General features: G+C 42.0%; 1 protein-coding gene across 4 annotated transcripts in view; it reads right to left on the reverse strand.

The window, feature by feature from the left end:
* Nucleotides 1–23,154, reverse strand: part of MEGF10 (multiple EGF like domains 10) — a 104,217-nt gene extending 81,063 nt beyond the window's left edge. For 2 of the 4 annotated variants that reach the window (XR_011736357.1, XM_065861040.2), the window contains exon 1: nt 23,038–23,154. The gene's annotated coding sequence lies outside the window, so the exon portion shown is untranslated. Of the gene's footprint in view, nt 1–3,655; nt 3,716–18,424; nt 18,446–23,037 lie in introns of those variants that run through there. The other 2 variants (XM_071801780.1, XM_071801781.1) reach the window with 2 other exon arrangements.
* Nucleotides 23,155–23,359: the final 205 nt, after the last annotated feature.

Consider the following 23,359-nt stretch of genomic DNA (forward strand, 5'->3'; position numbering starts at 1 on the left):
TTAATCTCTCCACCCACCCAGAGCAGAGCCACAAGCAGAACTCAGGACACTGAGCTCTCCCTCAGATTTGTTGTAGCTAAAGGTAAATTAACACCAGTGGACCTGGGGGAGCAGGGAAAGGTAAAACAATGCAAAATGTAAAAGAAATTAAGGTTGCTTAAGGCTGCAAACAAGTCCTTTTTGGTCAGCAAAATCAAGTGCTGCCGGTGAATTAAGTAGGATTAGAACTGCATGAGCAACAGAGAATAGTACGACACAGTTGCTAACATGACATAATGGACCCAAGACCAAGGGAAATGCTGATGCAGCTTTCTCATTACTGTTGCAAAAGGATTTTTACCACTGTAACATAAAAAATGCAGCAGGAACATGCCACTTAGATAGAAGATGAACTTCAGAATAGTAAGAGCTTTTCATACTCTGTCATGGTATCCGTAAGGTTTTACAACACTCATTTCTGCCCTTCTGCAGTGATACTGTGCGAGTATATCAAACTGTTCTCTGGGTTGCAATCACATGGGCTGTTCTTAATTACACTTACATTGCATTAACCTGCCACACACAGCAAATGCTATTTTAAAAAATCTTCATTCTGCCCATCACAGTTGAACTTGCAGACTGAACTGTAAACCACACAGTCATTACTGAGGGGTCCCTGGCTGGTATCTCTGCCTTCACATTCCCCAGAGCATGACAAAGCTAGCACCCCATAACAGGCTTGGTGACAAATAGAAATCATAGCTCCAGACAAGATAAAGACTTTTTCTAAAGATTTTCTGGTGAAGAATTGTTTGGTCTTTCATTTCCTGTGTATTGTTTTTCATAACATCATAGCCTCCTCACTCCTGAGGTTCAGCTCCTCTACAAGGGGTGCAATTTGTTTATAAAATAATCTCTCACACTACTGATGTAAGGCAAAGCACAATTTGAACCAGACCTAATCCTGTCAATGATGATTAGTCCCATGTTAACTTCCGTGAAAAAAGATGATTGCTTGTATTGATTACATTAGAGAATTAATGGGTGAAGCGCAGAAGGTATTTTTCCTTTGGAAATCAGTAAATCAGTTTGATGCTGTGTCACATCAAACCTCACTCATAAGACGAATACAAATTAACGTTAATAGGAGCATTATCACACAGACCCAAGGCTGGCTGAAGAAGTACAAATCACAGCAAGTGTAAATAAAGTGATCGGTCTCTTCTCAAATCCTCAAAATATGTCACTTCAAAGGCATCACCACCAGTTAGGGGAACTCAGAAGAAACCAACATGCAACCCATCTGGCAAGGCTGAGACTCTGCTTGACAGAAAATGTGAGGGATCTGGACAGCTAATATGACAGTTTTCTAAATGGTAACCTAATAGTGCCATTAATTGAATGACCCTTTCACATCTCCCATGATCAGAGATTACAAGGGTCCTTCTTGATGCAGTTTAGTAAAATCTGAGCCTCTTAGCTCATGCTTCTTTACCTTTAAACCCCACTGCTCATCCAAATGTGTGCTAACTGACAGGTATTGCCTTAGCCACACACTGACTGACACCCTGACCTTGCTGGTGAATTTGCTCAATATATGACTAGCCACAAACTATACTAACTCAATCCCCAAGTCCCCCCTCAAAACACAGTATTCACTTCCTTATTTCATACCCTAGTACTCAAAAGTAACAACCCCTCCAGTTCTCCTCTTCACATGTTTGTTCTTCTGCAAGCTCTTTCACTTCTGAGGTACCTCTGGGGGTAGCAGCCATTTAGGCCAATGTAGACAAGGTTGGGCTCACAAGCCAATGCAGCCACATCACAGGTTTCCCTTCTCAAACACTAGGAGTTCTTACATGAAAATGAGAGTACCTTTAAGCCACTCAAAAACAGTTTTACTGTGGACAAAATCTCAAATTTTTAGTTAGTACCTAAGATCCAAAGTGAAACAGACACCAGAGGTGTTTAACATGCACTAAGCACATGAAATGGGAAAAAAATAATGTAGACCAGTACCTGAAGAATAACCACATCAGAAGCTAAGTGTGCTGGAATAAGTTTCCTTTATGGGGACAGATATAGTGCTACTTTTAACACGGGCCATATTATTAAGAAAAACAAATCATTAATTAATTTCCATTTTTCTTCATTTCGTAGATTATATTATTTTTATTTTTCTGTGTCTTTAATTATCAGACGATTGTAGGAAAATGAGGTTTAAGTAATCACAATGTATGTGTATGTGTTCTGGACTCATGCCCAATAACTTCCAGATCCATTGGTCATTCAAACGCAAGTTAACAGAAGCAAAGAAATCTTGAAATGTCAAGTTCCCAAGAACCCACTAATAAACCACAAGTCTGGAGAGTACCAGGCTTTATCTGCCCATAAGTCATGGAAATATCTGTTTCAAAAGCTACGGCATCACAATCCTTTATGTAACATTATAATTTCAAAGGCTGCATATCTGTACCATTCCTTCTAAATATAAATAACAACACATAATCTGATTTTAAATAGCAGAAAGAACATGTTAAACTGTATTTTGGAGTAGGCACCTTCTACTTCAACATGAAAATGTTCAGGCAGAAGGCTAGAGAGGCTGGGAGCCGTCACACATCATTTTACAAGTGTCAAACTATCTCTCGCACTGCAATTATAGGGACAGTTCCGTTTCCAGAATGAAATAATGTTACTAGAAACACTGGAGGAAACAAAAATCTTTAGCTCTCAGCCAACATGTAGGTCTATACTAGCAATGCCAACCAGCACTGCAGCACGGTCCCAGGTAGCTGGCCCCTCCATAGGACTGTATGCCCCAGCATCACACTGCAGTACAGACCCAAAAGCACAACGCTATTCCATCACCAGCATAAAGCGGGTCCTAAAGGATTCTGTATTTCCCTGCAAGTCACTCAGCAGTGTCTTTTACAAGATCTGTTCTTACTGTAAAAGATGAGATGAGAGTTTCCCTAAGATTTTCTGGCCTCTTGAAAAGCAAGACTCTTTTTGGCCCACCAACTTCACTTACTGCCATGCAACACTCTCAGAGTACAGTAGGAGCTTCCATAGCCACTAAGTTGGCAAGGATGATATATCCATTTATCAGTCCTCTTCTCCCTCAAATCAGTATTAAAAGGAGAGGGAAAGGAAGTTCAGTGAAAGTCAAGTTTGCATGAGGCAAGGAGGCATGGTAAAGACAAATGCCAGCACGCCAGATCCTTTGCAGATGGACTCATTATTATTCCTCTGAGGCAGGCTGCCAAACATCACAAGCATGGGGTCACTTCACTGTAGCTGTAATTGTCCACTAAATCAGAGCACTGTTCACGTGAAAAGATTTTTTTTTCAGGCAAATAACAAGTATAGGTCTTGAACATGCAAACCTGTGATCATTAAGGTTACATGGTTTTGTATGTTTAAAGATTCACACAGGAAGTCAAGAAGGTGAACTGTTAAAAAAATCTTTGGCTAAGTGTGCTGTGCAGTTATTTTCCACCCAGATGAAAAGTTACCCAATACAGCTAAAGCTGTCTAGAATCCAAATCAAAGTATCTGAAAAGCACACTTTCAGAAGATGAAATGGCAGCTAGAACATAAACCCGGATGCACTTCTTTTACACAAGACACTTTAAGTGAACCATAGAAAATGATGTCAGGTAAGTATACTTACTATCTAGTTCTGTTCTGTGTGTCAGTGGGCAAATGTTTATTGCTTTAACTTCAGGTTCTCCTACCAAAAATAAAAAAAGGAAAATTCCTCAGGATGCTTAATATGCATTCATCCCAAACCAAACAATGAAACAAGAGTAAGTGATGGACAGAGAAGCTATATGTGAGATGAGGAAGGCCAAACAAAAGGAAATTGTTTCTAAAAATAATTTATAATAAACAAATTTTGTAAACACAGACCACTGAAAATCTTCACCAACTGTGCCTGTACTGTTGATGGTAGTGTTGTATCAGGGTCATATTTTCAGTCAAAGGCAACATGCAGCTTGTCACCAGGAGAAAACTCAAGACCAAGAGTAGTTCCCCCTTCCATGCATAAGGAAGGGCATATAGGAGTCCGGTTTTTGAAAGGCCGCCCTCAACCACCATCTCTTAAGCATCTGTAGATCTTTGGAGTTCACTGTTTCCCAGCTGACTGCCATTTGTGGGCAAGTTATTGCAGCTGTTTGTTTCCTGCACTCTCTAGCCAGAGCTTCAAGGTCTTCCTCCTCCCCTTCCAGCCCCTTTCCAGAGCTGCAGATTGCCCTGGGGCTGGCCAGCTGCCCCCACGGAAGCCACAGCGGTGGGATGCAGAGGCATGTGGGAGCCAAGGGATGGCTGGTGATGTTACCCGGCTGGGATGAGGCTACTGACACAGGCACCAGCAGCCTTCGGTCCATACACAGATGGCATCTATCAGTCCTGGGCGTCTTTACCAAAGTGGCTGTTGACAGTTACCAGTCAGTTAACAGCAACTCATATTTAAAGAGAGGCTGTACAGTACAGGACTTGATACAAAAATCATATCCACAGAGACTTCCTTTCCCCTCCTTCCTCTTTTTTTTTAATCAAATAATGTGTTGCTTACTGGGTGACCAGTCTGTATATTAATCCCCAGGCTGTTTTAATAGTACTGGTAAAGGCTAAAAGGCTAAGAGTAAAAATAACTGGATGCATGCGTTTAAGGAAACTTAATTCTCAAGTTAGACATTAGTGGCATGTATTAAAGCTCTGTTTATTAGAGAATAACACAGTAAGAATCTGTATCAAATTTTTTAGCATAGTCCTTTAAGCAGATAGCACCACCAGACATCTGGTATTTCATTTTTTTCTAACAGGAATCACAAGAAAGGATACTGTACTCATGGCTGTAACTGTGAAAACTTTGTGGTTGTTGACAAGTTGCCTGGGACAATCCTGTGGTTGCCTAAATACACCAATGCCCTGTTTCCACTGGTGTGGAAATTCTCATTCATGGCTTTACTCTGTCTTGCCTGTAGCTTTTGTGACCTCTCTTTTCCTATTATCTCAAGTACCAGTCTTCCAGACACTGTGTCACTTCCAGTTTATTGCCAGCCTATAAAAGAGTATGATCACAGGACTCAGACAATTCCTTTAGCTTCCTATGCAGTTCAGGATCCATTTCAAATGTGCTCGCCTTCCTTTAAAAGTTTTCTGCTTCTTTTTTCAGCTCCCTTCAAAGACTGCCTCTGTTTCTTTCCTTCCCCGGTTACATGCATGTTCCCCTTTTCCACATACATTTCCATCATACATTCCATTCTCCCCCTTCCCAGACACATCCTCTGTTATCACTGGCAAGATTCTTCAGTCTACAGCTCCCCACGCATGTCACAGTCTTTCACTGGACCCTTTCATTATAAAAATCAGACATATGAACACCCTCATTTATTTATATCTTCTAGTTGCTAACAAGTTTTTATAATTTGCCAACAAACTTGTTGGTAACACTGCTTCAGTATATTTATCTTTGTAAATCATCCAAGCAAATGCCATTTTGCATATAACATTCTACACAAAATAAAGTTGTCGTTCCAGTTAGCTCCTTTTTAATGATTAAGATTGAGCATTTCACTGCTGCAAATCCCTATTACAGTACTTTGTTACAGACTTAATTTTTCAAATTATCTACTTTAAAACAAGACCAAAAAGAGTTCATTAACTCTGATGCCATCTCATTTTAATGGCATCTTGACATATCAATGCATTACTTCTCATATTTTCTTTTTCACCTATAGAAATCTAGTTCAAAGTATCTACAATTCATTGCACAAGCCTCCCACATCCCCACACCATCACCCCACTCCACCCCCAGGACAGTAAATCCAAAACTTTCTGGTAGAAGAATGAGGAACCTAGAAGCGTTTCCTGTGACACTTCATTCATTCACTACTTCCGTCTTTTATTTTGGCATTTGCAAAGGTCAGAATGGATGTAGTACTCCCACATTCTTTCTCCAAGGGGGAAAATGGAAGATCATAATGCAAAACTAAAAGAGACTGGTTAATTCTACTTCTTAAATAAAACCACAGTAAAGGGACAAATCCTATTTCCATTAAAGTTGAGAGGAATTTTGCCCTGAACAACTTTCAGTGATACTAAAATGCAACCTGATGACACCATCCTGCAGAGTGAGCAACATGTAAGAGTGTGATTTTCCCAGTAAACTGGCTCAACAACATTGGGAGATCCTTTCAATGCATCTTTTTGGTGTCACTACTAGCTGGAATAAATGGAAAGAGCTCTACAGACCAACATGTATGAGACCAGACCCATTTTCCCACCTACTCTTTTCATTTTTCACCTGTCTCTCTCCACCACGGTTAATTTAATACTGCTGAAGGCCCTAACGAGATGCCATCAAGTCATCATACCATGTCCATTACACTGGTGACAGCTGCATATCATTGCTACTGCCCGAGAAGAACTGGAGCAACACTTAAGTTTTATTCTATCTGTACACCTTTCATAACAATCGTAAGCATGTGCAGTTATGGAAACTATGCTTACATCTGTGAGCCTTCTCCCTGACCTTTACTTACTAGCTTGTTTGATCTGCACTGCTCTTTGACATTACAGAGTGACAATGTGGCCTCATTTTCCCATCTGTGGCCTGGAATATCTACAGACACAATATGAACAACAGGTTAAGGAGCAGTTGAACATTTAAGACACCTAAACTCAACATTACATTATTTTAAAATGATATTACAAACTTAAAACCATGATTGCAGTTATATAATTTTAATGTTTAGACTCCCTATCGGTCAGCAGAGAACAAACAATATTCCTAGGGAGAAATGCAGCCTGCCAGCTGCCAACAGTGTCTGCAGGTTTTCTCTCTTTCATATGTTTGTGTATGTGTGTGTGTGTATGCACACGCAAGCACCTGCACACTGTTGCATGTACATAAATGCAGGTAAATGTACACAGACAGGTTCAATACACTCCTGGATGAATACCTGAATCTGTAAGACAAGACACTGTGCTTTGGTGAATAAATAATAACTCTAAGAAATAAACCAGCTACCAACATTTGTAATGGGCATTAAAAAACACATATTCTTTCCAAAAATGATGAAGTAAACAACTTTGTATTTTACGCATGAAACCATTTTGATACTGAAAGAGTAATTTAATATCAAAGTTTCCAGTTCTGATTTATGAGTTTTAGTTTTCTCTTACCATATTTTTTAAGACATTTCAATCATTACATTCTTAAATTAATTTTTTTGAATGATGAATCAGATTCTCCTTTAAAAGAGTGCCTGGTACATCATTAAAAGAAACTAATGAAGGCAAATGCCTCAGAAGCTCTAACAATCAAAAGAAGACTTTTTGGTCACAATTAATGTCTTCTTTCAAGATAACTTCTCTTATTAAAATATGTTAATTTACTTGGTTACGGGTTATCTGAAACCTTCCTAAATGTCTGCTGCTAATTCCAGTTGAAGGCAGAGTAATTTGAACCCAGAAGAATCAAGACCATATTTTTATTAACTTGAGCACAAGGCCCTATATCCCCCAAAATGTTATCCTTCAGGACACGTGTTGCCTTCTTTAAACTTGTAGTTCTTTGCAACATGGGTTGTAAAAGGACTGCAGTAGTACGAGCTCATATCACTACAAAAATGGTCTATTCATAGCATTGTCTGACACAGCACGTTTAGCAACAAGGCACCCTATTCAGAGATCTTATTTTTGCAGACATTAGTATGCCAAATTAAAAAAATCTCTACGATGGTGGGTTTAATGAGGTACTCTCTGTAATGAGGTATTCTCTGTAATAAAAATTAAAAGAGGGAGACAGAGTTCTTCAGCTTAATTGCCACATCTGTTATTAGGCACTTTACTGTGATTGACTGGAGTGTATGTGTCAGAGACTGTGCCAGAAAACAGGGAAACTTTTAAAGCAGACTTCTAACTTCTAGCCCAACTGGCATTAGCAGCATCGCTGTTACAATTTCTGCTGCCGCTCAGTTAATCCTACAGGAACATTGGCTTTAGTTCATTCCTTAAGAATAAAAACACATATTGCAAATTGTGCATTTTTTAAGGGAAATTAAAAGCATTCACTATTTTCAGAAGGAAATGCAGTGAAATCTGAATGCGTGAATGTGTCATCTCTCATTAACGGATGACAGACTTATGCAATCCAGTGTTTGTAAATTGCACAGGAAGAAATTTCACCTTCAGTAGTACATCTGCAACTTTATTTTGCTAGCACAGCAGCAACCAGCTGAGGAGACAGTGAAAAGCAGCACAGCATCTGTAGACATTCATGGTGCAGGAGCTTCTGGGAAGAGCCAAAATGGAACGGATGCTCTCCTCAGATCCACATGGAAATCTGGGATGAAACGTGAACTCACTAAACTGCTTGTTCTCTCTGAAATTCAGAGCCCAACAGATCAATGCTGCCAGCATTTGCCGTATCACCTCCCTGGCTGCAGCGGGGACACTCCAGGCAGCTTAGCTGGGGGCTTGCTGCAGAAATAGCAAACCCAAATGCAGGTCCCTGGCAGCAGACAGTGCAAACAAGTAGAGGAAAGCAAAGCCCATGTAAGAGGGAGAGATCAGAGGAACCCGCACAAGAGATTGCGTGATCACGGAATCATGTAACAGATTGGGTGGGAAGAGACCTTCGAAAGTCTGCAATGAGCTTCAACCGCGACCAGGTTGGTCAGAGCCTCATCCAGCCTGGCCTTGAACATCTCCAGGGGTGTGGCATCTACCACCTCTCAGGGAAACCTGTTCCAGTGTTTTACCACCCTCATCATAATAAATTTCTTCCCCATGCCTAGCCTGAATCTCCCCTCCTTTAGTTTAAAACCATACCGCTTGCCTTATTATGACAAGCCTTACTAAAAAGTCTGCCCCCATCTTTCTTAGAGGCTCCTTTTAAGTACTGAAACACCTCAATAAAGTCTCCCGGGAGCCTTCTCCAGACTGGACAACCCCAACTCTCTCAGCCTGTCCTCACAGCAGAGGTGTTCCAGCCCTCAGATCATCTGGCCTCCTCTGGCTCCTCTCCAACAGGTCCATGTCTTTCCTGTACTGAGGGCTCCAGAGCTGGACACAGCACTCCAGGTGGGGTCTTACCAGAGCAGAGCAGAGGGGCAGAACCACCTCTCTTGACCTGCTGCCCACACTCCTTTTGATGCAGCCCAAGATACAATTTGCTTTCTGGGCTGCAAGTGCACATTGCCGGCTGATGTCCAATCTTTCATCCACCTGTTGCCCCAAGCCCTTCTCTGCAGGGCTGCTCTGAGCCTCCTCATCCCTCAGCCTGTATTGGTGCCGGGGGTTGCCTTGAGCCAGGTGCAGGACCCTGCACTTGGCCTTGTTGAACCTCATGAGGTTGTCATGGGCCTACTTCTGGAGCTTGTCCAGTTCCCTCTGGATGGCATCCCATCCCTCAGGTGTGTCAACTGCACCACTCAGCCTGCTGTCATCCACACTCTTGCAGAAGGTGCACTCAATCCCATTTTCTATGTCATTGATGAAGATGCTAAACAGTACTGGTCCCAGCTGGGAAAAAGTGCATCTCTCATCCTGCCCATGGCTGTATGCTGGGTGGTGCTGACAATTGATTTTTGATGACTAAAGGCTCAGATTCGTGATTAAAAAACCTGGTGAAAACTCCATGCCTGGGCTGGCTAACTACTATTACACTGTTTCTACTACCAGCGGATCTGCTTTTGATGCTAAAACCCAAGCTCTTAGCATCTCCCAGTCCTGACACAGCAAAAGGACTCTGAGCTTAGACACACCTTCTCCCTCAACTAACTGCTTCTTTCCAATTTCACACAGGGTTTTGAATAGGAGCACAAAAATGTATGTTCCTATTGTCAGCAAGGAAGATGGACAGGCCAGCTGCCATACTGCTTAAAATTACTTCTTTTCATCTATTTCATCCAGTAACAAGCAAGAGATTATTTGACCTTCCTTACGAATTTTCTGCACTGCTCTAGAGACTGTGAAGAAAGGTAGGAATGTGTAGAAGAGCAATAAAACTGTACAGATATCCATTGCATCCGCTCCTGAAAGGCAGAAGGATGCCCTTGTGTTGAAAGCGAAAGAAAAGCCGCCTACCACGGGCTCGGGCAAGTGATGGGCACTTCATCTGACCCAACCATTCAGCTGCCCAGTGAACTAATCCATGAATAAATCTTTCTTCTCTCTGGAGGGCAGACTGGGACACTCTAATTCCCTCCCTCCAGGAGAGCAAGTGACTGCTGTCTACCCCGACGGGTTAGATGAGCCAGGGCAGATGCTCTCTGTCACTGTCTGAAGGTCTTTGTAGTGCTCTCAGGAGTCCAAGGCTGCTCCATGCTGCAAGGGGGTCCAGCAAGTTTCCATGTAGCTCTCTAACTGTGGGGTCTCCTTCCTCTCATGTGCCTTCTGCAAATATCTGATCTCCCTCAGTCTCTTTTATACAGAAAAATATAAGATTAACTTACTTAAGCACATTTATTTTTAGATATATGTTATGAAATAATCTCATATACAGTATTTTTATCAACGTAAATCTATATAAGATTTACAAAACCTTACCTAATGTTGTAAGGCTTTTTGTTATTAAGCCTGCTCTTAATAACCAAATTGTACATGGAAAGTATTTAGACTCCTGTCTATATAGTTTATCTCATAAAACAAATCAACAGCAGAGCTGAGAACAAAATTTAGGTCTCCTGGTCTCCAGTTTAAACCTACTCTTAGGACTCATGCCTCCAGTTCAACATTTTGCCAGTGGCAATAACATGCACATCATGCTTACAGTGCTTACCATGGGTGTAGCATCAGAATAATGAAATACAGACTTTTGGGTCTTAGACATTTACAAAGGAAGCACCATACATAAAATCACAACTGAAAAAAATTTTAACAGATTTGGGTCAGCTCTGAAGAGGCCAATAATGCCCTCTTGTCTCTCTGGTTTTTCATTTCTTTATTTTTCCTATTGGTATTCATGTTGTAAACTGCAACGAAGAAAAACACAGATATATGCATAAGAGAAAGCCTCAATGTACTAAAACTTTGGTATTTCCCTGGACATAGGCAATGCAACAGAAAGCAGGGTAATTTTTAGAAGTGTACGTCCCAGGACACTACCTCCAAAGATGTTTTTGAATGCCACTAGACATTCTTGGAGTGACTGCAATTAATTTAAACTTCATTTCAAAAACCTCCTACTGAAGGCCAGGAGGCAGCATCCTCAGACTGTTTTTTATATCTTCTTTTACCACTAGATGGGAAAGAGCATTTCCTCCCTGCATTCCAGCACTACTTTGGCAAACCAAACCAAACCAAACAAAATGACTTTTCTGAAGTGGATCCACTGTCAAAATAAAAAGGAACTTGTAAAAGGGTGTGGTACACAGAACAAGGTTGATAGTCTGCAAAGACACAAAAAGTTCTTCTGTATTTTAGTGGCACAGAGCAGAACCCCAAATCCTTTGAGGTTCACTCACCATGAATGCATATCGTGGCTGTCATTATTCATACATAATGCAAATTGGCATGTTCGGCAAGAAAGAATGGAACATATCTTAAAAGCGCATTAAAGTCGCAGAGGAACAATATTGTTCCAGAGATGTCTCCAAGTTCTACGAAATGGGTTATGGAGATGGAAAAATTTACTGACAGCAGCAAGGAAGCATCTCTTGCCATGTTTTTGCTTCATTTTTCAACAACTACTCAACCAGTCTCCTTATTCAATAATTAAATATGCACTCTTTTATGGGTTCAGAGTTTCAACAACTTCCGCAGAACTAGTGAAACTCATTCTGTTCAGCACCATCTCCTGTCTTCAGGTGATGAAGCCCTGTGGCATACCTGCACAGCAGTATTTGCAATGTGTGGTGACTTCAATCCAAAAGAACCCTAAAGCATAAAGGACATTAATGTTGCTATGCATTTCAGCAGAATCCATTACACAGCTCAAAATCTAGCTTTCTGCTGAAAGAAAATTTAATAATCTATTAAAAGAGGCCAATTGTTTTGACTTCAGTGGAGGCAACTTTGGGATGTCTGGACAACACAGAATATGTGTGTTCAGAGATCCTACGAAGTATTGCACAGGCAATGCATGAGGGTTCTGTATTCATGGACATCACCTCACTTACTCTGAAAGTTCAATTATTTCAGTTGAGTTATTCCTGGTTTACTCAATGTAAGCAAGAAAATTGGGCCCTCAGCCTGTCTTCTCTTACACATTTTATTTTAAAAGAAATGAAACTAGCTAAAATTATTATTTTTAAAAAAAAAAAAGCACATTCTTTGCACTCAGCTAAAATCTTCATGAAATCCACCCCTCAGTTTAAAATACGCATTTCAAACTCCCTGGCAGGTACCTTTCTGAAACAGTTGTTATTTACAATATCAGTCTGTGGAAGGAAAAAAAAAAAAAAAAAAAAAAAAAGATTAAAATATCAAGTTACTCTGCACTTCCAAACAAGCCTGGCCACAGCTGTACATCAGCTTCCGAGCAACTGCTCCACAAACACACAACAGGGCTTCTGTCTTCCCACAGGGTTTGCTCGGGTCACCCGCATGTGGCGTGGATTAAAGCCACACCAAAGCTCCATTACAGAGCAGGCAGAGCTTCGAGTTAACGGCAGGAGCCGACGGTGCCTCCGGTAAATGCCCCTATCAGGCGATCAGCCCCGAGGGGTCTCCCCCGGTGTCGGAGGTGCCCTCACACAGTCCTTGGCCAGGATGGAAAAAATGACCCAAGTGATTTTTCTGCTCTTACTTTTTCACTGTCTAAGCAGAGGGAAGTCAGTGAAGAGGAGACGAGCGTGTTAAGAGGGGTTGTTGTGGGCAAAAAGAGGATAGTGAAGAGGATACCCATGATTTTGGTGGTGACAGAGCAATTGAGCCAGGCAGCCTGCACAAATTGTGAAATTTTCTTTAGAAACATCATTGTCAAAACTGAAAACCAGTCCCTGTGTCAAGCACCTGAGTATGTGGCACAGAGGCTCCCTGCACAGGGATCACAGAATCACAGAATGTTAGGGATTGGAAGGGACCTCGAAAGATCATCTAGTCCAATCCCCCTGCTGGAGCAAGAACACCCAGATGAGGTTACACAGGAAGGTGCCCAGGCGGGTTTTGAATGTCTCCCGAGAAGGAGACTCCACAACCTCCCTGGGCAGCCTGTTCCAGTGTTCTGGCACCCTCACTGAGAAGTTTCTTCTCAAGTTTAAGTGGAACCTCTTGTGTTCCAGTTTGCACCCATTACCCCTTGTCTTATCTTTGGTTGTCACTGAGAAGAGCCTGGCTCCATCCTCGTGACACTCACCCTTTACATATTTGTAAACGTTAATGAGGTCACCCCTCAGTCTCCTCTTCTCCAACCTAAGAAGACCCAGCTCCCTCAGCCTTTCCTCATAAGGGAGATGCTCCACTCCCTTAATTATCTTTGTTGCCCTGTGCTGGACTCTCTCCAGCAGTTCCTGTCCTTCTTGAACTGAGGGGCCCAAAACTGGCCACAATATTCCATTGAATCTTCTTGAAGTATTTAGATTCCTGAAAGTCTCCTAGTTGCATCGTAAAAAACCCCACATTTCGCAAGTTCTGAAGTTCCTGTATTTTGATGTCACTGAATACAGTAATTTGGATACTTACAATTCATCAGAAAATAACAAAAGAATGGGAGGAGCTGACAACATCAAACAGGACCATGAAAGCTTACATCATGAGAGGGAGTGACACCCACACCAAACTGTATATAACAGCCAAGAATCATACAGTGTCATCTCTGCAAATGTCCTTGTCCTTTGTGGTCCCAAAACCAAACACAGCACAGGCAGATGTGATTTGAACAGTAAGGCACACATGGGACATCAGTTAATTTGGACAAATCCAAGCAATCCAAACATTAGTATTTGGAAGTAATAATTTCCTTTCATGAGTAAAAGGACCACATGTGAGGTGGGATTTCAAATCTGGAGAGGTTGTTTGCTTTGCTGTCTTCAGGAGATAGACAATGTGCTGTTTTACATGACACGTACTTTTAGGACATTCATCGAGACATCATAATTGAAGTGATTCTTATGCATAAAACAGTAATTATATGGATAATTAAAATCCACTGCTGTCGTAAGACTGTGCAGTAGCCTACAATCATCCTTTAATGACAGCGCACACAGAGATCACAAGCATTTCCAAAGCGCTTGCAAGAGAAAAAGGAAATCCTAACTCTATGGAGTCTGGGACCCTTCTAACACAAGTTGAAAAAAAATCAGGTACCAATCCTTATGTTGAGGTTTGAAAAAAATAGCCTGTCTAGCCCAGCTGTACCCTCCACAAGCATTTATTCACCTAACTTATATAACCAAATTTCTTAGACCAACAGCTCGGCCTTACACTGACACCAGCTGCACTGTATCCTCACTATTTCTTTCTATTTAAAAGATTTACTAAAACATATAACATAAACACTGGAGGAAGAAGCTGCCCACCTGTCTAACTGCCAACCTTGCTCCCCAAACCAAACACCTCCCGGATTTTTCCCAGGAGCAGTAAGACTCTTCAAACACATCATAATTAAAGAAAGAAGCAACCACCACCAAAAAAACATCCAAGTGCCAGGTCAAAATTGGCTGGCATTTTTACTGACATGTAAAATCCAGGCAAAATTATTAAGCTCTCTAGTTTCAATCCTCAACCACAAGCAACTTGGCATAAAAAGGGGTGTGTGCGTAGAAGTGCCAAGTTCACACAGAGTCTGTAACAAGCCTTGAGAGCCACATTTTTGGAGTGGGGGGGTGAGTGCAGGGAAGGGTCAGCTGCTCAGGACATCCCTCAGCACATGCTGGATGGAGCAGGACTGAGCTTGGCCCTTTGTTGGTGCAGGCAGGAGTAACAAAATCACCAGCTCTTCAGGCACTTCTGTTGTGTATTTAAATAGAGCTACCAATATACAGAATCACAGAATCACAGAATTGGCTAGGTTGGAAAAGACCTCAGAGATCATCAAGTCCAACCCTTGGTCCAACTTCAGCCCATTTACTAGATCATGGCACTAAGAGCTATGTCCAATCTCAGTTTAAAAATCTCCAGGGACGGTGAGTCCACCACCTCCCTGGGCAGGCCATTCCAATGCCTGATCACTCTCTCCGTAAAGAATTTCTTCCTAATATCCAGCCTAAACTTCCCCTGGCAGAGTTTAAGCCCATGTCCCCTTGTCCTATTGCTAACTGCCTGGGAGAAGAGACCAGTTCCCACCTGGCTATAACTTCCCTTCAGGTAGTTATAGAGAGTGATGAGGTCACCTCTAAGCCTCCTCTTCTCCAGACTGAACAACCCCAGCTCCCTCAGCCTCTCCCCATAGGTCTTGTGCTCAAGTCCCTTCACCAGTCTTGTTGCTCTTCTCTGGACCCGCTCCAGCACCTCAGTATCTTTCCTGGACTGAGGGGCCCAGAACTGAACACAATACTCCAGGTGTGGCCTCACCAATGCAGAGTTGTACCCCAAACACAAAATAAGGCCTGACCCTCTTCAGATTGATTCTTGCTGACACGAAACTCTTAATACAGGCATAAGTAATTTCGGTCATTGTCTCTCCCCAAAATATACACAAAAAACCCTCCAAAGAAAAGCCTAATGACAGAGAACTGAATAAATAAAAATATGAATTATTTAATACTATGCTGTCACAAGTTGCAAAAAATGCTTTCTGGCCCTCTTTGCACTTCAAAAACTTCTCTGAAGTAAAACATTCACTAGGAGAGTGAAACTAAAGTAAGAAAAATGTGTTAGTATAAACAAAACCTAACTGAAGAATATGAAATAATTTCATATTTCAAATTTTTGTATTCAGAAAGTGTAACAGTCAGAGCAAAATGAAAAAAGAGATTTGAACCTCATGTGAAATTAAAGAAATTGAACTCTTGGTGCCTTTTTTTTTTAATACCAGTCCAAATATACTAATAAACTACATGTTTCCCGTAAGCGTTTAGAAGCAAATATCAGTCAAAAGCAAATACTAGTTTAATGAGGTCCTCAATCAAATGAAGAAAAAAAAAGAGAAGGAAAGAGGAGGCAAAGGGAGGGAAGAGGAAGGAAGAGAGGGGAAGAGAGGAAAAAAAAAGAAGAAAAGAGAGGAGAAAAAAGATTAAAAGAGGGGGGAAAAGCAAAAAGATAAAAAATATTAAAATATAAAATAAAGGAAAACAGAAGTAAAAAAGGAAAGAAAAAAATAAGAAAGGGGAAAAGGAAAAAGGGGGCTGGGAGGGAGAGAGAAAAAGAAAACAACAAAGAAGAAAAAATGAAAAAAAAAAAAAAAGAAAAATAAGAAATGTACAGCAGTAGCTAGAGAATGAGGCCAAAGTGCCTTTGCTGGACTCAGGTCCTCAATGGGTGGCACCCCCTGTGTGCTGGGTAAGACAATCCAGCCCTCGGGGCAAAGGCAAAACAGTTGTTTTTAAACAAATGCATTTCTAATTGAAGAGCTTTCCACTCCAGCTGCCATAACCTATTTTTTAAGTAGATTTACAATGGCTGACTCAAGTATGCTGCCTTTGGGGCCAGAACGGCCTCAGCTCACAAGTCATCAGCAACATTTCTTCATGTATCAAGTGCTCTGATTCTTGCTGGTGGTCTTGAACCCTTTGAAGAGGGTTTATAAGTAACCAAACAAATGCTTCCCACAATCACACTTAGTTCCAATGATCATAACGTGTGTGTTGACAGACCAGTGAGTCGAAGATTTTGTAAACACTTTAGAGGAAACTACAACTCAGTTATTCATGCTCAAAAGCACACTGAAGGAAGCAGTCTTCTAGCATGGAGCCAAAGAACTGGAAGATCTACTTGGTCTGTTGACATACTCTTTTTTTATTCCCACCATGTCTGTCCTCAGTGCTATGTTACATGGCTTCTGCTGATTCCCGACAGCAACTCCAAAAAAAAGCCATAAACAAATCAAGTATATAATTTTGTACTCAAAACTTAGCTGGACCTTAGCACACACGTGAGCATGCACACACAGACACTCATGTATTTTTCTTCTTTTTTAACATACAAGTGGTTCCAGTGTATTCACGTTCTCGGGGCAACCAAGCTTAGTCTGACTATTGGCTTTGGGAGGATATGATGCCAGCCAGCCATGCATAATGGCCTCTTTGTCTGGCTGTCACATGAACAGCGTTGTGTTACAATCATTGTCACTCTGGGCTTAAACTGCAAGGCATGCTTTCACACTAAACATTCACTTTGGGGGCTCCTTTTGGCAGAGCCCTGTGATCGAAACTCTTTAGTTCCTCTTTAGTTAATCAGTTCAGCAATGCTGAAACTTTAAAAAGTCAGGATTCAAAAGCTCTCACACAAATCACCTGAATCTAAAAATTCTCTATGGGTCACATGCAAAAAAAGGGCAAGTAACATAAAATAGCAATCACTATGCACGAATCAACACCAAACTCATGCGTTGAGCAACACAATAAAAAATAGACTGCCATAGTACAAAAGGTCTGAGTGAAACTAACAATAGTGAAAACATAGAAATAAGTTTGATTCAGTCCACCTTTGCAGTATGAGAGGGAAGAACGATACCACCATGCTAGTGGGATCCCCCTAAAACCCAGTTTAGGAGAAGACCAGCATAGCACTGCACCTGCAAATTCCTCTCCTTTGTTCCACCAGCTCGCCACCTCACTGTTTCCACCTGTGTCTACAATGCAAGGCAGGTGCACCCCGTAGCCCTGATCTTTAGATATTAATACAGTCAAAACTGCGTGTCAAAACAAGACTGCCGTGTACAGCTTTCCCCAGCACATGCTGGCTGCCCATGGGAAACCCCACAGCGCAGACAGAGTGAGAGCCAGGGAGCTCTTGGGCAGCTTCTGCACCTTGGGCTGGCACTGGTGCAGAGCTTCAGCCTGACTGCAGAATACGGGCAGTGCATGTCACTGCCAGGTCCCCTGTGAACCATGGGTGAGGATCTCATCATGACTTTTCCTAAGCCCTTCGATAGCAGAGTATTTTGTTCCAAATAACAGTTGGGGACAGGAAAAATCCCAAGTCAAAGTTATTGCCCCCTTGAATATTTTTCTCTTGCACTTCGGGAAAATGTCTGCAAGATAAAATCAAAACATTTCCACAAGACGAAGATGAGTAACTTATCAGGTGACAATGTTATTACCTGCTCTGTAAATCCTTTAAATTCATCAAGTACCCAAAAAGACTCCTGAAAAGTAGATAAACAGGATTTCTGTATAAGAGAATCTTCAAAAGATGCTGTGAACACACTGAACTCATTGAGACCCTGCACGGATGTCTTTGTTTATATTAATGGAAAATATTCTCATAGGGCTAAGTCTAAAATATGTTAAGAACAACATCCTCCTGCCCTTACTGTCTCTCCAAATCACTTTGTGTTGCACATATTTATCTCATACAGTTGCTTAGGGAATACAGCACTACTTACTTTGAACAGGTTTTACAGCATCTACCCCTATGCGATGCAGCAAGAACTCACAGAATAATGCTTGAAATGTACAGAAAACTTTCCAAAGCAAAGGTTTCCTTCCAAAAAGAAACAAGGGTGTGCATGGAACAACGAAGTACCAGCTTGCTTAGTGTCTTCTGTCCAGTTCATTTTTCTTTCCTTTGCAGTTCACCAAAGCAACATATCTTTTGCTAAACTCTGGTTTGGTATTCCACCCTGCTACTGCTTGAAGACATGTCAGTTGCCCTAAACAGACATTATCGCTGTCTTGATAGTTTTCCTTTCTTGAGCAGCCTTGACCAGCCCTTCTGCTACTCCACATCCTCCACCACTATTTCAAGCACGCCCTCCCAGACCAGCACTGCCCATCAGAGACACCACCAGGCTGGGTCAGGGCCCCCCAGTGTCACGCCTGGACAACTTCACCCACACCATAAAACCCTGATGATCTTCTCTTGTCCCCTGATAAGTCCACCTTCTCCATCATCCTAAGGTCATGACTTCCCTTTGCCTTTCACGGTCTCCTCTCATGCACAGCATTTCTCATTCTTCACAAGATGCTGACCCCTTCTTTGGCAGGGCCATGGTACCAGCCCTCAAAGGTAATATACCGGTGTTTCAGAGAAGTAGTTCTACACTGTCTCCTACTTGAAGACTCACACTAGAAAAAAAAAAACCCATCATTAAATCCCCTTAAACATTTTAATTTACATATTTTTATTAATAATATGACTGTGGCTTGACAGCCAATTTCATTATTTCATTGCCCCTCCATATTTTGTATTGTCTTTTGGTTTAAATTTTAGATGATAAAAGGTAAGGTCACTTTTGCTGTTGTTTTTGTGCTGTTGTACAGGTACTGTGACTTGTAGGACACCAGAGCCGTATAACCTACAGTTCTTAGTGCTACTGTTACCATTTTAAATATAAGAAACATTGATATGAAGTCTTTATATTCAAGTTTATTTGAAAGAGTTAAGTTGCATCTCTGTGCATTGAACAAAAATAATTTAGTAGGCTTAGAAGAGTATTCTTTCACAGCAGCAGGAAAAAAATAATATTAACATTCCTGAAATCACACAGCGAGTCAGTGTCAAAGTTAAAATTATGCTTTCTGCTTTCCAATCTATATTCTTTCATTGTGTTGCACATCAAAAGGGCTCAGAATTAGTACCTCATTGCTGGCTATGGGCTAATTTTTCTGACAATCAGATGCAAAACACAGATAAAACATTAAGAGCTGGTTGTGTACATTTTAATGTAAACCTAATGTGTACATCCAAAGGCATGAAGCACAAATCCTTACATAAGCAAAACATCAACTAAAGACGAGACAGTTTGAATAGGTTAATTAACAAGAATGCTGACACAATCAATAAAGCTATTCTAGTAAAGCAAATCCATCCCCAAAATACTCTCAGATGGCTTTAGATGATACATACTCTCTTCATCAGAAAAACATTTGGAATATCAAGACACAGATTCTTCTCATAGATAAAAAAACACAGTTATATGTCCATGATACACCAATCCTAGTGTATATTTCAAATCTTCTAAGGGGAATATGAGTACCAGTTACTGGGAAACTCATGTCTTAATGTTAAAAATTAGGGTCAAATTCCATTGCTGACAATGAGTTGGTAACATAACTACGCTATAGTGAAATCTAGAGATGCTGCCATAATTGATCAGGGAAGACACTGTTTAATGGGAATAAGCATGTAAGAACTGTGACTGCAATTCCACTACACCGTTCCACTTAGTATCTAAATAAAGGCTTATAGTGGATTTTTACTGCTATACACTGTGTTCCATTCAAAAAATGAATATACTGGATCACATTCATGTTATAGTATTCCCTATGGAAGAATCAGTATATCTTTGTTTTGCCTAAAATTGCAGCACATATGCAAATAATCTGTTTAATTTTTTCCTTCCTTAGAAGCCACTTACTTTCCTTAATGAGAAGAAGTGAAAATGCCTAGACAAGAAAAGGGGATGTGGAGACACGGTGTAGTACTCCTGCCAAGTAATCTGAATATAAATTCAAGCGATCCTTACCAGCTGCACTCAAAAGCCCACTCCATATTCTGTTAGATGTTAATCAAAATTAAGTATGCTAATGCATGGTTCCTACATTCTTTGCATAGATGAGTTAACCACTTTTGTTGAAGTGCATTTGCTTCCCTAGGTGTGTGACCCATACAGCAGAATACATCATGTTGCAGAAAATGTCATAATGAGAGTCAGGGAAGAACTGTTCCCTTGGACAAACTCCTCTCGCCACCGGCCGGGCAGGAAAAGCTCATTTAACACTGTAACCACTGGACAGGTCCTCCTGGTGCCCGCCCTCTGAGGACACAACCTCACACCCACCCAGTCGCATTTAAAGTGTTGGCATTAGCTACGTGTATTTTAGCTAGGACAGCTACGTGGTAAAATTTATGGTATACAAACAGCTAAAGCATCATGATGTTGAGGGAAAAGCAGTACGGTTTCTGTCTACTGGGGATGTCCACGTAGAGTTGAAACTGGTGTCCACAGCCCTGGCCTGGAGAACAGTGCAGACCTTGGATGGTTTCACCACCTGATACTCAAAACAGGGGAAGTCTGACAAGTGATTTCCAGTTTACTTTGCACCAGTCACTGAGTAGACAGCAGTTGAGAATTTTTTTGCAAGATATGGATTGTAATCAGTGAGCAAGACACAGGAAACTCATTGCCAACACTGTGAACTGCTCATCTTCTAGCAGAGACTTGTAACACTCCAGACTTAAAACTGCACCATCTTAAGAAGCCAAAGATAAAACCATGCCACCTCCGCAGCATATTAACAATCAATACTAAAATGATGTAACTGATACACCTCTTGTGGGAGCAATACACATTTAAATTAAATTGTATGACATGGCTACATGGTGATTACAGTTGTCTGTGTAAGAAAATCAAATAACTTTCACTAGATGAGGTCCCATGTTTTGATGCCGTGCAGGTGCATGAATTATATGAGCAAACAAGTAGAAACTGGGGCCTACATTACATTGTTTGTCAAGCTTATTAAAAATCCAGAGCACACCTGCCCTACTGGCTTCTCTGACTTGAGACAGAAAATAAATTCCTAATAACATTTCGTTTACAGGGCCTTTGAATAGCAACAGATACAGGTAATTTGGCCACCCAGGCTGTTATATTCCTAAATTCTGTCTCCAGCTCAGACAGTTGCACACCCCCCTGCACTTCAAGAGGAATGCACATACCTAATTGTGTATGCTTCCCACCCAATATTGTGTTATTGGGCACAAATGCCATTTAGGGGTGTTGACAAGGAAACTGAAGACTGAAGCCAGCTTTCAGTTTCAATCTCACAGCAGACATGCTGCTCAAAGCATCTCAGACTTATCAGCTGGGAAATAAATGACACTCTCCAGATTTGGTGGGGTTTTTGTTCTTCAAAGTTGCTGAATAAAAACCCTTTTTCCTAAACAGAGTCTTTATGTTAATCTGATGTCCAAACTGCTGCTGCCAAAGCTCAGTTACAAACCTGAGAAAGCATCCCATGAAACATCTTCACTACCAATAGCATATTATAAACTGTGGTTTTAAACTCATTTCATCATCAAAAGTTGGTACTTGAGAAAATCTGCAGAACTGTATATGATTCCAGGAAACACGTCTGCTGCTTTGACTACATTTAATTACTCAAAGACTGGCAGCAATATTTAAGTTACACATAAGATTACCAAAAAAGCCCTGCATTCCCAGTTCATTCTAAGAAAAGCAGCCGTTTAATTTCCCTAATTGATTTGTGCCCACATTTCCAGATCCAACCTACTTCTTGGCTAAAACACAAAATAGAAAATCTGTACAGGATACCACACAACTAAGAATTTCTCTAGGCAGCTTCTGCTGAGAGACATATGCTGGAACAAAGTCAGATTATTAAACAGATGTGCATTTTGACGTGCAGGTCATGCTTATTTACATATATACACAAACATCCCTCTATCTTAGTATGTACCCTCATCCAAGTCTCTGTTTAGGACCGCCGGAAGCTTTCCGTGAAAACGAACAGTAACCTTAAAAAAAAAAAAAAAAAACAAAAAAAAAAAAAAAACAAAAAAAAAAACCAACAAACCACAACCTTTCGCTCAAATTTTCTACTCTACGGAGAGCCTGAACTGACTCGTCCCGGCTTCGGACCGCTGGCGCGGAGAGACGAAGGCGATGCGAGTTGGGGAGAGCGAGAGGAGCCTGCCCGGAGTCCCAGAGCCGCACCACCAGCCCGGTCACCCACCAGCGACAACGCGGAGTGGCATATGCCACGGGCGCCTGGCTGCGCTGCAAAAGTGGTGCGACCGACCAGAGGGGTCGGCGCCCCACCGGTGCCCCCAGGACACCTTTGCCCAGGGCAATCTCCGCTCCGGGGGCAATAGCGCCTTGCCCTCCCCGGGGTGCCGCCTGACCCGGGATGCCGCCACCCGACCGGGAATGCCGCCACGCTGCTCCGCCGCACCCGCGCCCGGCTTCCCGGCGCCGCACCTGCGGGGCGGGACGGGACGGGACGGGATGGGATGGCACGGGTCCCTGCCTACCTCTTCCGCTGGCACCCTCCCCGGACGCCCGGACGCCAAGAGCCGCCGGGTGCCGCCGCCGCTGCGCCGAGCGAGGGGCGGTGTGTGCCTGGGGGCCGGTGGGACGCAGCCCCTCCTCCGCCCGGCCCGGCCCGCCCCTGGCCCCGGCCTCCGGCCCTGCTGCTGGGGTGGGCGGTGGAGTCTGATTAGCGGCGCGTAACCACGACGGGCAGAGAGACAGACAAGGCACTTAACCACTTAGAGGTTTTTAAGTCTGGTGTTTCCCGTGGGGAGGTCGCCGACGGGGATATTTCCTTCCCCCTCCGTCCGCCCTCTTCCCACC

This window comes from Patagioenas fasciata, chromosome Z (assembly GCF_037038585.1).
Source record: "Patagioenas fasciata isolate bPatFas1 chromosome Z, bPatFas1.hap1, whole genome shotgun sequence".
Classification (NCBI taxonomy): Eukaryota; Metazoa; Chordata; class Aves; order Columbiformes; family Columbidae; genus Patagioenas; species Patagioenas fasciata.